The following is a 13,171-nucleotide window of genomic DNA, read 5'->3' on the forward strand; positions in this document are numbered from 1 at the left end:
CCAGCCTCCAGACTGAAAAAAGAGCACAGAGACAGTGACAAAGACATCAATGGTTTATTCTTACACATCTGAAACAAAAGCATCCTGGCGTGACACCCCACCGTGTATGGCAGGCTGCAGGCAGGACATGGCAGCAATCTTCCCTACTCAGGGGAGAAAGGGGCTACCATTTATGGGGGAACTGACGTCAGGCGGGCTCATCAGTTACCAGGGAAGCCAGCAGCTGGGGTGGAGGCAAGCATGTAGGCAGTTACTGATTAAGCCCTATAATTCAGAGAATTGGATAGTCGTGTGAATGAAGCAGGGACTGGTCGAGCAGATGAACAGAGAGCAAGAGGACAGCCATCTTGAATGGCCTGACCATATACCTTTTATTTGGCATTTTACGATTAACAGAACTTTCAAATAGTATATAATCTCATTATTTCTAAAAGGAACCCTCCAAAGTAGACGTAGTATCTTCATTTTACTGATAAGTAAAAAGTTTGAGACAATTAGCTTGCCCAAGATCATACAGCTGATGAAGGACACAGCTGAGACTTCAATCTCTCTCTCCAAGGCCAGTGCCTTGCTCATCACAGAAGTACCTGGTGATGGGTACTTGTGTTAAAGATGTTATTCTTATCTTTTGTCATCTGGGCTAGGCCTCAAAGCAGTTTAAATCACTCATAGTTTCTACTAAGGAGTCTGACGTCTGAGTTACAAGCCTGCTGTGAGAAAAGCTGCTCCTAAGCAGTAGCAGGAAGCACTGCAATTACTTTGGGGACAGCTAGTTAACTCCAGCACTACAACCTGATCTGCCAGTGTAGCTGTTCCCAAATTTTGCTGCACATTAGAATCATCTAGAGAGATTTTTAAAGTCTCCATGCCCACCTTGCACCCCATACCAATTGAATCAGAATGTCTGAAGGCAGGAATCAGGCATTAGTATGACTCATAAAAGGACAAACTGATAATTTGAAATTCATCAAAATTAAAAAACTTCTGCTCCACAAAAGCCGTATTAAGAGAACTAAAAGTCATATTGGCATAAGACACGAAGAGACATCTCACCCAAGAGGATACGTAGATAGCAAATAAGTACATGAAAAGATGTTCAACATCATTAGCCATTAGGGAAATGCAAATTAAAACCACAATGATATATCACACTACCTTTCAGAATAGCTAAAATAAAAAACGGTGACGGGGGCAGAGTCAAGATGGCGTACTAGGAAGATGCGGAATTTTCGTCTCCTCACAACTAGGGCACCTACCAGGCTCCCGTGGGGCACCATGGAGACCTAAGAGGATGGGAAGAAACCCCAGTGACTGGGTAGGATGTGGGGCGTGGGGGAAGTGACGGGGGAGGAGAAGTGGAGGCGGGATGGGACTGGCACCCCTGACGGGCGGCTGGGGAAGGGGAAGGGATCCCACACCCCAAGGGGGAAACGGGAACCACTGGGAGGGCAGAGGATCAAAAGGGAGCGTGGCCAGGTTTCCCCTGCCCACCTGGACCCCCAGGAACCTGTTGAGAACCCAGGCCTGATCCTCTGCCCACCTAGGCCCCCTCCAGCCACAAGGGTCCTGAGGGAGTGGGAGGGAGGGAAGGGGGAGCTAAAGTAAAGGCTGGACCTACGGGACGGGCAGCCCTGAGGGGTTGATGGGGGAGGGGAAGGAGTTCCTACACCCAGCGGGACCCACCCACAGTTAGGGGTCCAGCCCAATGGTGGACAGCCTGGGGGAGACAGTGGGGGAGGGGTGCAAAGGAACAGGAGGGAACGGGGCCAGTGCCTTCCCTGTCCACTTAAACACCAGGAAGCCTGCTGGGCTCCCAGGCGTAATCCTCTGCCCTTGGAGCCTCCCTCCTGCCACACAGAGCCCAAGCCCCGCCCCTACACCCCCACCCACAGCCCCACCTCTACACTCGGAGACCCCCTCTGAGACCCCCTCCAATGGCGCTGGGCCTAAACCCCACCCACACCCCCTCACGCAGGGCCCTACGTCCAAACTCCGGAACTCCACACTCCAGAGGTCCTCCTTTCGATGTGCTGCCTCTCCCCTTCTGGGCAGGTCCTAAGCAGAGGCCCCGTCCCATGCTCAAATTTCACCCCCCACCCGCCTAGGTCCTGCCCCACCCTAAACTCCGCCTTTGCCTAAGTTCCACCTCCACCCCCCCAGCCTAAACTGTGCCCCCATAGCCAAGGCTTTTTCTTTTTTCATCTTTTAGATTGGGGTTCTGTTTTACCTTGTTGATTCACTGTCGTTGATTCTTTTATATTTTTCCTAATAAAGCTCTTATTTTTCTAATTTTATTTTATTCTTTATACTTTGTTAATGATCTCTCCTTTTGGCTTGTTGTCCCCCTCCCTTTTTCTTCTTTTTTTTGCTATGGTTTTATTTTACCTTGTTGCAGTTGTTTCAATTATAGTTTTATTTTTCCTGATGTATTTTTATCTTTCTAATTTTATTTTGTATTTTATTCTTTAATACTGTACTGTTCCTTTTTTTCTTTCTTTCTTCCTTTTTTTTTTTTTTTTACTGTGCCATGAAGCTTGTGGGATCTTGGTTCCCAGGACAGAGGTCGGGTGGGAGCTCTGAGTCCAAACTGCTGGACTAACAGAGAACCTCAGACCCTAGGGAATATTAATCAGAGTGAAGCCTCCAGAAGGTCCTCATCTCAGCACCAAGACCCAGCTCTGTCTAACTGCCTGCAAACTCCAGTGCTGAACGTCTCAGGCCAAACAAACAGTAAGACAGGAATAAGCACCACCCATCAAAAAAAACAAAACAAACAAACAAAAAGAAACGACAAAAAAATATGTTACAGACGAAGGAGCAAGGTGAAAACCTACAAGACCAAATAAACAAAGAATAGGAAACCTACCTGAAAAAGAATTCAGAGTAATGACATTAAAGATAATCCAAAATCTTGGAAACAGAATGGAGAAAATACAAGAAACATTTATCAAGGATCTAAAAGAACTAAAGAGCAAGCAAACAGTGATGAACAACACAACTACCAAAACTACAAATACTCTGGAAGGAATCAGTAACAGAATAACTGAGGCAGAAGAACGGATAAGTGAGCTGGAAGACAGAATGGTGGAAATAACTGCCAGGGAGCAGAATAAAGAGAACAGAATGAAAAGAATTGAGGACAGTCTGAGAGACGTCTGGGACAACATTAAACATACCAACATTCAAATTATAGGGGTCCCAGAAGAAGAAGAGAAAAAGAAATGGTCTGAGAAAATATTTGAAGAGATTATAGTCAAAAACTTCCCTAACATGGCAAAGGAAATAGTCAATCAAGTCAATCAAGTCCAGGAAGCACAGAGAGTCCCATACAGGATAAATCCAAGGAGAAACATCCAAGACACATATTAACCAAACTATCAAAAATTAAATACAAAGAAAAAATATTAAAAGCAGCAAGGGAAAAGCAACAAATAACATACAAGGGAATCCCCTTAAGGTTAACAGCTGCTTTTTCAGCAGAACTCTGCAAACCAGAAGGGAGTGGCAGGACATATTTATAGTGATGAAAGGGAAAAACCTACAACCAAGATTACTCTACCCAGCAAGGATCTCATTCAGATTCGATGGAGAAATTAAATTACCTTTACAGATAAGCAAAAGTTAAGAGAATTCAGCACCACCAAACCAGCTTTACAACAAGTGCTAAAGGAACTTCTCTAGGTAGGAAACACAAGAGAAGGAAAAGGCCTACAATAACAAACCCAAAACAGTTAAGAAAATGGTAATAGGAACATACATATTGATAATTACCTTAAATGTAAATGGATTAAATGCACCAATGAAAAGACATAGACTGGCTGAATGGATACAAAAACAAGACCCGTATATATGCTGTCTACAAGAGACGCACTTCAGACCTAGGGACACATACAGACTGAAAGTGAGGGGATGGAAAAAGATATTCCATGTAAATGGAAATCAAAAGAAAGCTGGAGTAGCAATTCTAATATCAGACAAAATAAACTTTAAAATAAAGACTATTACAAGAGAAAAGAAGGACACTACATAATGATCAAGGGATCAATCCAAGAAGAAGCTATAACAATTGTAAATATTTATGCACCCAACATAGGAGCACCTCAATACATAAGGCAAATGCTAACAGCCATAAAAGAGGAAATCGACAGTAACACATTCATAGTAGGGGACTTTAACACCCCACTTTCACCAATGGACAGATCATCCAAAATGAAAATAAATAAGGAAACACAAGCTTTAAATGACACATTAAACAAGATGGACTTAATTGATATTTATAGGACATTCCATCCAAAAACAACAGAATAGAGGACGGCTTGAAGATGGCAGAAGAGTAAGACGCGGAGATCGCCTTCCTCCCCACGGATACACCAGAAATACATCTACACATGGAACAACTCCTACAGAACACCTACTGAAGGCTGGCAGAAGATCTCAGACCTCCCAAAAAGCAAGAAACTCCCCACGTACCTGGGTAGGGCAAAAGAAAAAAAGAAAAAACAGAGACAAAAGAATAAGGACGGCACCTGCACCAGTGGGAGGGAGCTGTGAAGGAGGAAAAGTTTCCCCACACTAGGAAGCCCTTTCGCGGGCGGAGACTGCGGGAGGCGGAGGGGGGAGCTTCGGGACCGCGGAGGAGTGCACAGTGACGGGTGCGGAAGGCAAAGCGGGGAGATTCCCGCACAGAGGATTGGTGCCGACCGGCACTCACCAGCCCGAGAGGCTTGTCTGCTCACCCGCCGGGGCGGGCGGGGCTGCGAGCTGAGGCTCGGGTTTCGGTTTCGGATGGAGCGCAGGGAGAGGACTGGGGTTGGCGGCTTGAACATAGCCTGAAGGGATTAGTGCACCACGGCTAGCCGGGAGGAAGTCCGGGGAAAAGTCTGCACCTGCCGAAGAGGCAAGAGACTTTTTCTTCCCTCTTTGTTTCCTGGTGCGCGAGGAGAGGGGTTTAAGAGCACTGCTTAAAGGAACTCCAGAGACGGGCGCGAGCCGCGGCTAAAAGCGCGGACCCCAGAGACGGGCGGGAGACGCTAAGGCTGCTGCTGCCGCCACCAAGGGGCCTGTGTGCGAGCACAGGTCACTCTCCACACCCCTCTTCCACGGAGCCTGTGCAGCCCGCCACTGCCAGGTTCCCGGGATCCAGGGACAACTTCCCCGGGAGAACGCACGGCGGGCCTCAGGCTGGAGCAACGTCACGCTGGCCTCTGCCGCCGCAGGCCCGCCCCGCACGCAGTGCCCCTCCCCCCCCCCCCCCCACCCCCGGCCTGAGTGAGCCGGAGCCCCCGAATCAGCGGCACCTTTAATGCCGGCCTGTCTGAGCAAAAAACAGACGCCCTCCAGCGACCTACACGCAGAGGCAGGGCCAAATCCAACGCTGAGCTCCTGTGAGCTGTGAGAACAAAGAAGAGAAAGGGAAATCTCTCCCAGCAGCCTCAGAAGCAGCGGATTAAAGCTCCACAATCAACTTGATATACCCTGCATCTGTGGAATACCTGAATAGATAAGGAATGATCCCAAATTGAAGAGGTGGACTTTGGGAGCGAGATCTATGATTTTTTTCCCTTTTCCTCTTTTTGTGAATGGGTACGTGTATGCTTCTGTGTGAGATCTTGTCTGTATAGTCTTGCTTCCACCATTTGTCCTAGGGCTCTATCCGTCCATGGTTTTTTAAAAAAATTTTTTTTCTTAATAATTAATTTTAATTGTAATAACTTTATTATACTTTACCTTCGTTCTTTCTTTCTTTCCTTCCTTCCTTCCTTCCCTCCTTTAGACAACGAATCACCCCAAATTGAGGAGGTGGCCTCTGAGAGCAAGATTTATGATTTTTCCCCCTTTACCTCTTTTTGTGAGGGTGTATGTGTATGCTTCTGTGTAAGATTTTCTCTGTATAGCTTTGCTTCCAACATTTGTCCTAAGGTTCTATCCGTCCCTTTTTTTTTCTAAATATTTTTTAATTCAATAACTATATTATACTTTATTTTATTTTTACTGTATCTTCTTTCTTTCTGTCTTTTTTCCTTCTTTCCCTCCTTCCTTCCTTCCTCCCTCCCTCCCTCCCTCCCTCCTTTATTTCCTTCTTTGCTTCTTTCTTCCTTCCTTCCTTTCCTCCTTTCCTTCTTTCTTTCCTCATACTTCTAATTCTCTCTACTTTTTCTCCCTTTTATTCTGAGCCGTGTGGATGAAAGGCTCTTGGTGCTCCAGCCAGGAGTCAGGGCTCTGCCTCTGAGGTAGGAGAGCCAACTTCAGGTCACTGGTCAACAAAAGACCTCCCAGCTCCACATAATATTAAACGGCGGAAATCTCCCAGAGACCTCCATCTTAACACCAGCACCCAGCTTCACTCAACGACCAGCAAGCCAAAGTGCTGGACAACCTATGCCAAACAACTAGCAAAACAGGAACACAACCCCACCCATTAGCAGAGAGGCGGCCTAAAATCATAATAAGGCCACAGACACCCCAAAACACACCACCAGACGTGAACCTGCCCACTAGAGAGACAAGATCCAGCCTCATCCACCACAACAAAGGCACTAGTCCCCTCCACCAGGAAGCCTACACAACCCACTGAAACAACCTTAGCCACTGGAGACAGACATCAAAAACAACGGGAACTACAAACCTGCAGCCTGCAAAAAGGAGACTCCAAACACAGTAAGATAAGCAAAATGAGAAGACAGAAAAACACAGCAGATGAAGGAGCAAGATAAAAATGCACCAGACCTAACAAATGAAGAGGAAATAGGCAGTCTACCTGAAAAAGAATTCAGAATAATGATAGTAAGGATGATCCGAAATCTTGGAAATAGAATGGACAAAATGCAAGAAACAGTTAACAAGGACCTAGAAGAAATAAAGATGAAACAAGCAACGATGAACAACGTAATAAATGAAATTAAAAATACTCTAGAAGGGATCAATAGCAGAATAACTGAGGCAGAAGAACGGATAAGTGACCTGGAAGATAAAGTAGTGGAAATAACTACTGCAGAGCAGAATAAAGAAAAAAGAATGAAAAGAACTGAGGACAGTCTCAGAGACCTCTGGGACAACATTAAACGCACCAACATTCGAATTATAGGGGTTCCAGAAGAAGAAGAGAAAAAGAAAGGGACTGAGAAAATATTTGAAGAGATTATAGTTGAAAACTTCCCTAATATGGGACAGGAAATAGTTAATCAAGTCCAGGAAGCACAGAGAGTCCCATACAGGATAAATACAAGAAGGAATACGCCAAGACACATATTAATCAAACTGTCAAAAATTAAATACAAAGAAAGCATATTAAAAGCAGCAAGGGAAAAACAACAAATAACACACAAGGGAATCCCCATAAGGTTAACAGCTGATCTCTCAGCAGAAACCCTACAAGCCAGAAGGGAGTGGCAGGACATACTGAAAGTGATGAAGGAGAAAAACCTGCAACCAAGACGACTATACCCAGCAAGGATCTCATTCAGATTTGATGGAGAAATTAAAAACTTTACAGACAAGCAAAAGCTGAGAGAGTTCAGCACCACCAAACCAGCTTTACAACAAATGCTAAAGGAACTTCTCTAGACAAGAAACACAAGAGAAGGAAAAGACCTATAATAATGAACCCAAAACAATTTAGAAAATGGGAATAGGAACATACATATTGATAATTACCTTAAATGTAAATGGACTAAATGCTCCCACCAAAAGACACAGATTGGCTGAATGGATAGAAAAACAAGACCCTTACATATGCTGTCTACAAGAGACCCACTTCAGACCTAGAGACACATACAGACTGAAAGTAAGGGGATGGAAAAAGATATTCCATGCAAATGGAAACCAAAAGAAAGCTGGAGTAGCAATTCTCATATCAGACAAAATAGACTTTAAAATAAGGACTATTAAAAGAGACAAAGAAGGACACTACATAATGATCAAGGGATTGATCCAACAAGAAGATATAACAATTGTAAATATTTATGCACCCAACATAGGAGCACCTCAATACATAAGGCAAATACTAACAGCCATAAAAGGGGAGATCAACAGTAACACATTCATAGTAGGGGACTTTAACACCCCACTTTCACCCATGGACAGATCATCCAAAATGAAAATAAATAAGGAAACACAAGCTTTAAATGATACATTAAACAAGATGGACTTAATTGATATTTATAGGACACTCCATCCAAAAACAACAGAATACACATTTTTCTCAAGTGCTCATGGAACATTCTCCAGGATAGATCATATCTTGGGTCACAATCAAGCCTTGGTAAATTTAAGAAAATTGAAATTGTATCAAGTATCTTTTCTGACCACAACGCCATGAGACTAGATATCAATTACAGGAAAAGATCTGTAAAACATACAAACACATGGAGGCTAAACAATACACTACTTAATAATGAAGTGATCACTGAAGAAATCAAAGAGGAAATAAAAAAATACCTAGAAACAAATGATAGTGGAGACACAACGACCCAAAACCTATGGGATGCAGCAAAAGCAGTTCTAAGAGGGAAGTTTATAGCAATACAAGCCCACCTTAAGAAGCAGGAAACATCTCGAATAAACAACCTAACCTTGCACCTCAAGCAATTAGAGAAAGAAGAACAAAAAAACCACAAAGCTAGCAGAAGGAAAGAAATCATAAAAATCAGATCAGAAATAAATGAAAAAGAAATGAAGGAAACAATAGCAAAGATCAATAAAATTAAAAGCTGGTTCTTTGAGAAGATAAACAAAATAGATAAACCAGTAGCCAGACTCATCAAGAAAAAAAGGGAGAAGACTCAAATCAATAGAATTAGAAATGAAAAAGGAGAAGTAACAACTGACACTGCAGAAATAAAAAAAATCATGAGAGATTACTACAAGCAACTCTATGCCAATAAAATGGACAATCTGGAAGAAATGGACAAATTCTTAGAAATGCACAACCTGCCAAGACTGAATCAGGAAGAAATAGAAAATATGAACAGACCAATCACAAGCACTGAAATTGAAACTGTGATTAGAAATCTTCCAACAAACAAAAGCCCAGGACCAGATGGCTTCACAGGTGAATTCTATCAAACGTTTAGAGAAGAGCTAACACCTGTCCTTCTCAAACTCTTCCAAAATATAGCAGAGGGAGGAACACTCCCAAATTCCTTCTACGAGGCCACCATCACCTTGATACCAAAACCAGACAAGGATGTCACAAAGAAAGAAAACTACAGGCCAATATCACTGATGAACATAGATGCAAAAATCCTCAACAAAATACTAGCAAACAGAATCCAACAGCACATTAAAAGGATCATACACCATGATCAAGTGGGGTTTATTCCAGGAATGCAAGAATTCTTCAATATACGCAAATCTATCAATGTGATAAACCATATTAACAAACTGAAGGAGAAAAACCATATGATCATCTCAATAGATGCAGAGAAAGCTTTTGACAAAATTCAACACCCATTTATGATAAAAACCCTGCAGAGAGTAGGCATAGAGGGAACTTTCCTCAACATAATAAAGGCCATACATGACAAGCCCACAGCAAACATCATCCTCAATGGTGAAAAACTGAAAGCATTTCCACTAAGATCAGAAACAAGACAAGGTTGCCCACTCTCACCACTCTTATTCAACATAGTTTTGGAAGTTTTAGCCACAGCAATCAGAGAAGAAAAGGAAATAAAAGGAATCCAGGGCTTCCCCGGTGGCGCAGTGGTTGAGAGTCTGCCTGCCAATGCAGGGGACACGGTTTCGAGCCCTGGTCTGGGAGGATCCCACATGCCGCGGAGCAACTAGCCCTGTGAGCCAGTTACTGAGCCTGCGCATCTGGAGCCTGTGCTCTGCAACAAGAGAGGCCACGATAGTGAGAGGCCTGCGCACCGCGTTGAGGAGTGGCCCCCACTTGCCGCAACTAGAGAAAGCCCTCGCACAGAAACGAAGAGCCAACACAGCCATAAATAAATAAATTAATTAAAAAAAAAAAAAAAAAAAGGAATCCAAATCGGAAAAGAATAAGTAAAGCTGTCACTGTTTGCAGATGACATGATACTATACATAGAGAATCCTAAAGATGCTACCAGAAAACTACTAGAGCTAATCAATGAATTTGGTAAAGTAGCAGGATACAAAATTAATGCACAGAAATCTCTGGCATTCCTATATACTAATGATGAAAAATTTGAAAGTGAAATCAAGAAAACACTCCCATTTACCATTGCAACAAAAAGAATAAAATATCTAGGAATAAACCTGCCTAAGGAGACAAAAGACCTGTATGCAGAAAATTATAAGACACTGATGAAAGAAATTAAAGATGATACAAATAGATGGAGAGATATACCATGTTCTTGGATGGGAAGAATCAACATTGTGAAAATGACTCTACTACCCAAAGCAATCTACAGATTCAATGCAATCCCTATCACACTACCAATGGCATTTTTCACAGAACTAGAACAAAAAATTTTGCAATTTGTATGGAAACACAAAAGACCCCGAATAGCCAAAGCAATCTTGAGAACGAAAAAAGGAGCTGGAGGAATCAGGCTCCCTGACTTCAGACTATACTACAAAGCTACAGTAATCGAGACAGTATGGTACTGGCACAAAAACAGAAAGATAGATCAATGGAACAGGATAGAAAGCCCAGAGATAAACCTACGCACATATGGTCACCTTATCTTTGATAAAGGTGGCAGGAATGTACAGTGGAGAAAGGACAGCCTCTTCAATAAATGGTGCTGGGAAAACTGGACAGGTACATGTAAAAGTATGAGATTAGATCACTCCCTAACACCATACACAAAAATAAGCTCAAAATGGATTAAAGACCTAAATGTAAGGCCAGAAACTATCAAACTCTTAGAGGAAAGCATAGGCAGAACACTCTATGACATAAATCACAGCAAGATCCTTTCTGACGCACCTCCTAGAGTAATGGAAATAAAAACAAAAATAAACAAATGGGACCTAATGAAACTTAAAAGCTTTTGCAAAGCAAAGGAAACTACAAATAAGATGAAAAGACAACCCTCAGAATGGGAGAACATATTTGCAAACGAATCAATGGACAAAGGATTAACCTCGAAAATATATAAACAGCTCATGCACCTCAATATTAAGAAAACAAACAACCCAATCCAAAAATGGGCAGAAGACCTAAATAGACATTTCTCCAAAGAAGATATACAGACTGCCAACAAACACATGAAAGAATGCTCAACATCACTAATCATTAGAGAAATGCAAATCAAAACTACAATGAGATATCATCTCACACCAGTCAGAATGGGCACCATCAGAAAATCTACAAACAATAAATGCTGGAGAGGGTGTGGAGAAAAGGGAACCCTCTTACACTGTTGGTGGGAATGTAAATTGATACAGCCACTGTGGAGAACAGTATGGAGGTTCCTTAAAAAACTACAAATAGAACTACCATATGACCCAGCAATCCCACTACTGGGCATATACCCTGAGAAAAGCATAATTCAAAAAGAGTCATGTACCACAATGTTCATTGCAGCTCTATTTACAATAGCCCGGAGATGGAAACAACCTAAGTGTCCATCATCGGATGAATGGATAAAGAAGATGTGGCACATATATACAATGGAATATTATTCGGCCATAAAAAGAAATGAAATTGAGCTATTTGTAATGAGGTGGATAGACCTAGAGTCTGTCATACAGAATGAAGTAAGTCAGAAAGAGAGAGACAAATACCGTATGCTAACACATATATATGGAATTTAAGAAAAAAAAAATGTCATGAAGAACCTAGGGGTAAGACAGGGATAAAGACACAGACCTACTAGAGAATGGACTTGAGGATATGGGGAGGGGGAAGGGTAAGCTGTGACAAAGCGAGAGAGAGGCATGGACATATATACACTACCAAATGTAAGGTAGATAGCTAGTGGGAAGCAGCCGCATAGCACAGGGAGATCAGCTCGGTGCTTTGTGATTGCCTGGAGGGGTGGGATAGGGAGGGTGGGAGGGAGGGAGACGCAAGAGGGAAGAGATATGGGAACATATGTATATATATATATATATAACTGATTCATTTTGTTGTAAAGCAGAAACTAACACACCACTGTAAAGCAATTATACTCCAATAAAGGTGTTAAAAAAAAAAACACAGAAATATAGATCAGTGGAACAAGATAGAAAGCACAGAGATAAACCCACGCACATATGGTCACCTTATTTTTGATAAAGGAGGTAAGAATATACAATGGAGAAAAGACAGTCTCTTCAATAAGTGGTGCTGGGAAAACTGGACAGCTACATGTAAAAGAATGAAATTAGAACACTTCCTAACACCATACACAAAAATAAACTCAAAATGGATTAAAGACCTAAATATAAGGCCAGACACTGTAAAACTCTTAGAGGAAAACATAGGCAGAACACTCTGTGACATAAATCACAGCAAGATCCTTTTTGACCCACCTCCTAGAGAAATGGAAATGAAAACCAAAATAAACAAATGGGACCTAATGAAACTTAAAAGCTTTTGCACAGCAAAGGAAACCATAAACAAGATGAAAGACAACTCTCAGAATGGGAGAAAATATTTGCAAATGAATCAACGGACAAAGGATTAATCTCCAAAATATATAAGCAGCTCATGCAGCTCAATATCCAAAAGCAAACAACCCAATCCAAAAATGGGCAGAAGACCTAAATAGACATTTCTCCAAAGAAGATATATAGATTGCCAACAAACACATGAAAGGATGCTCCACATCACTAATCGTTAGAGAAATGCAAATCAAAACTACAATGAGGTATCACCTCACACCAGTCAGAATGGCCATCATCAAAAAATCTACAAACAATAAATGCTGGAGAGGGTGTGGAGAAAAGAGAACACTCTTGCACTCTTGGTGGGAATGTAAATTGATACAGCCACTATGGAGAACAATATGGAGGTCCTCAAAAAACTAAAAATAGAACTACCAAATGTCCTAGAAAACCCACTACTGGGCATATACCCTGAGAAAAGCATAATTCAAAAAGAGTCATGTACCACAATGTTCACTGCAGCTCTATTTACAATAGCCAGGACATGGAAGCAACCCAAGTGTCCATCAACAGGTGAATGGATAAAGAAGATGTGGCACATATATATATAATGGAATATTACTCAAGCCATAAAAAGAAACAAAATTGAGTT

The 13,171-nt window shown here is 42.1% G+C and overlaps 1 protein-coding gene across 1 annotated transcript in view; it reads right to left on the minus strand.

Annotated features, from left to right (window-relative positions):
• The window catches only part of LMLN (leishmanolysin like peptidase), a 78,807-nt gene that overhangs the window by 16,230 nt on the left and 49,406 nt on the right, over positions 1-13,171 (minus strand). The gene's annotated exons all lie outside the window — the stretch shown is intronic.

This window comes from Monodon monoceros, unplaced genomic scaffold, assembly GCF_005190385.1.
Source record: "Monodon monoceros isolate NGI ecotype Baffin Bay Population unplaced genomic scaffold, NGI_Narwhal_1 Super_Scaffold_11, whole genome shotgun sequence".
NCBI lineage: Eukaryota > Metazoa > Chordata > Mammalia > Artiodactyla > Monodontidae > Monodon > Monodon monoceros.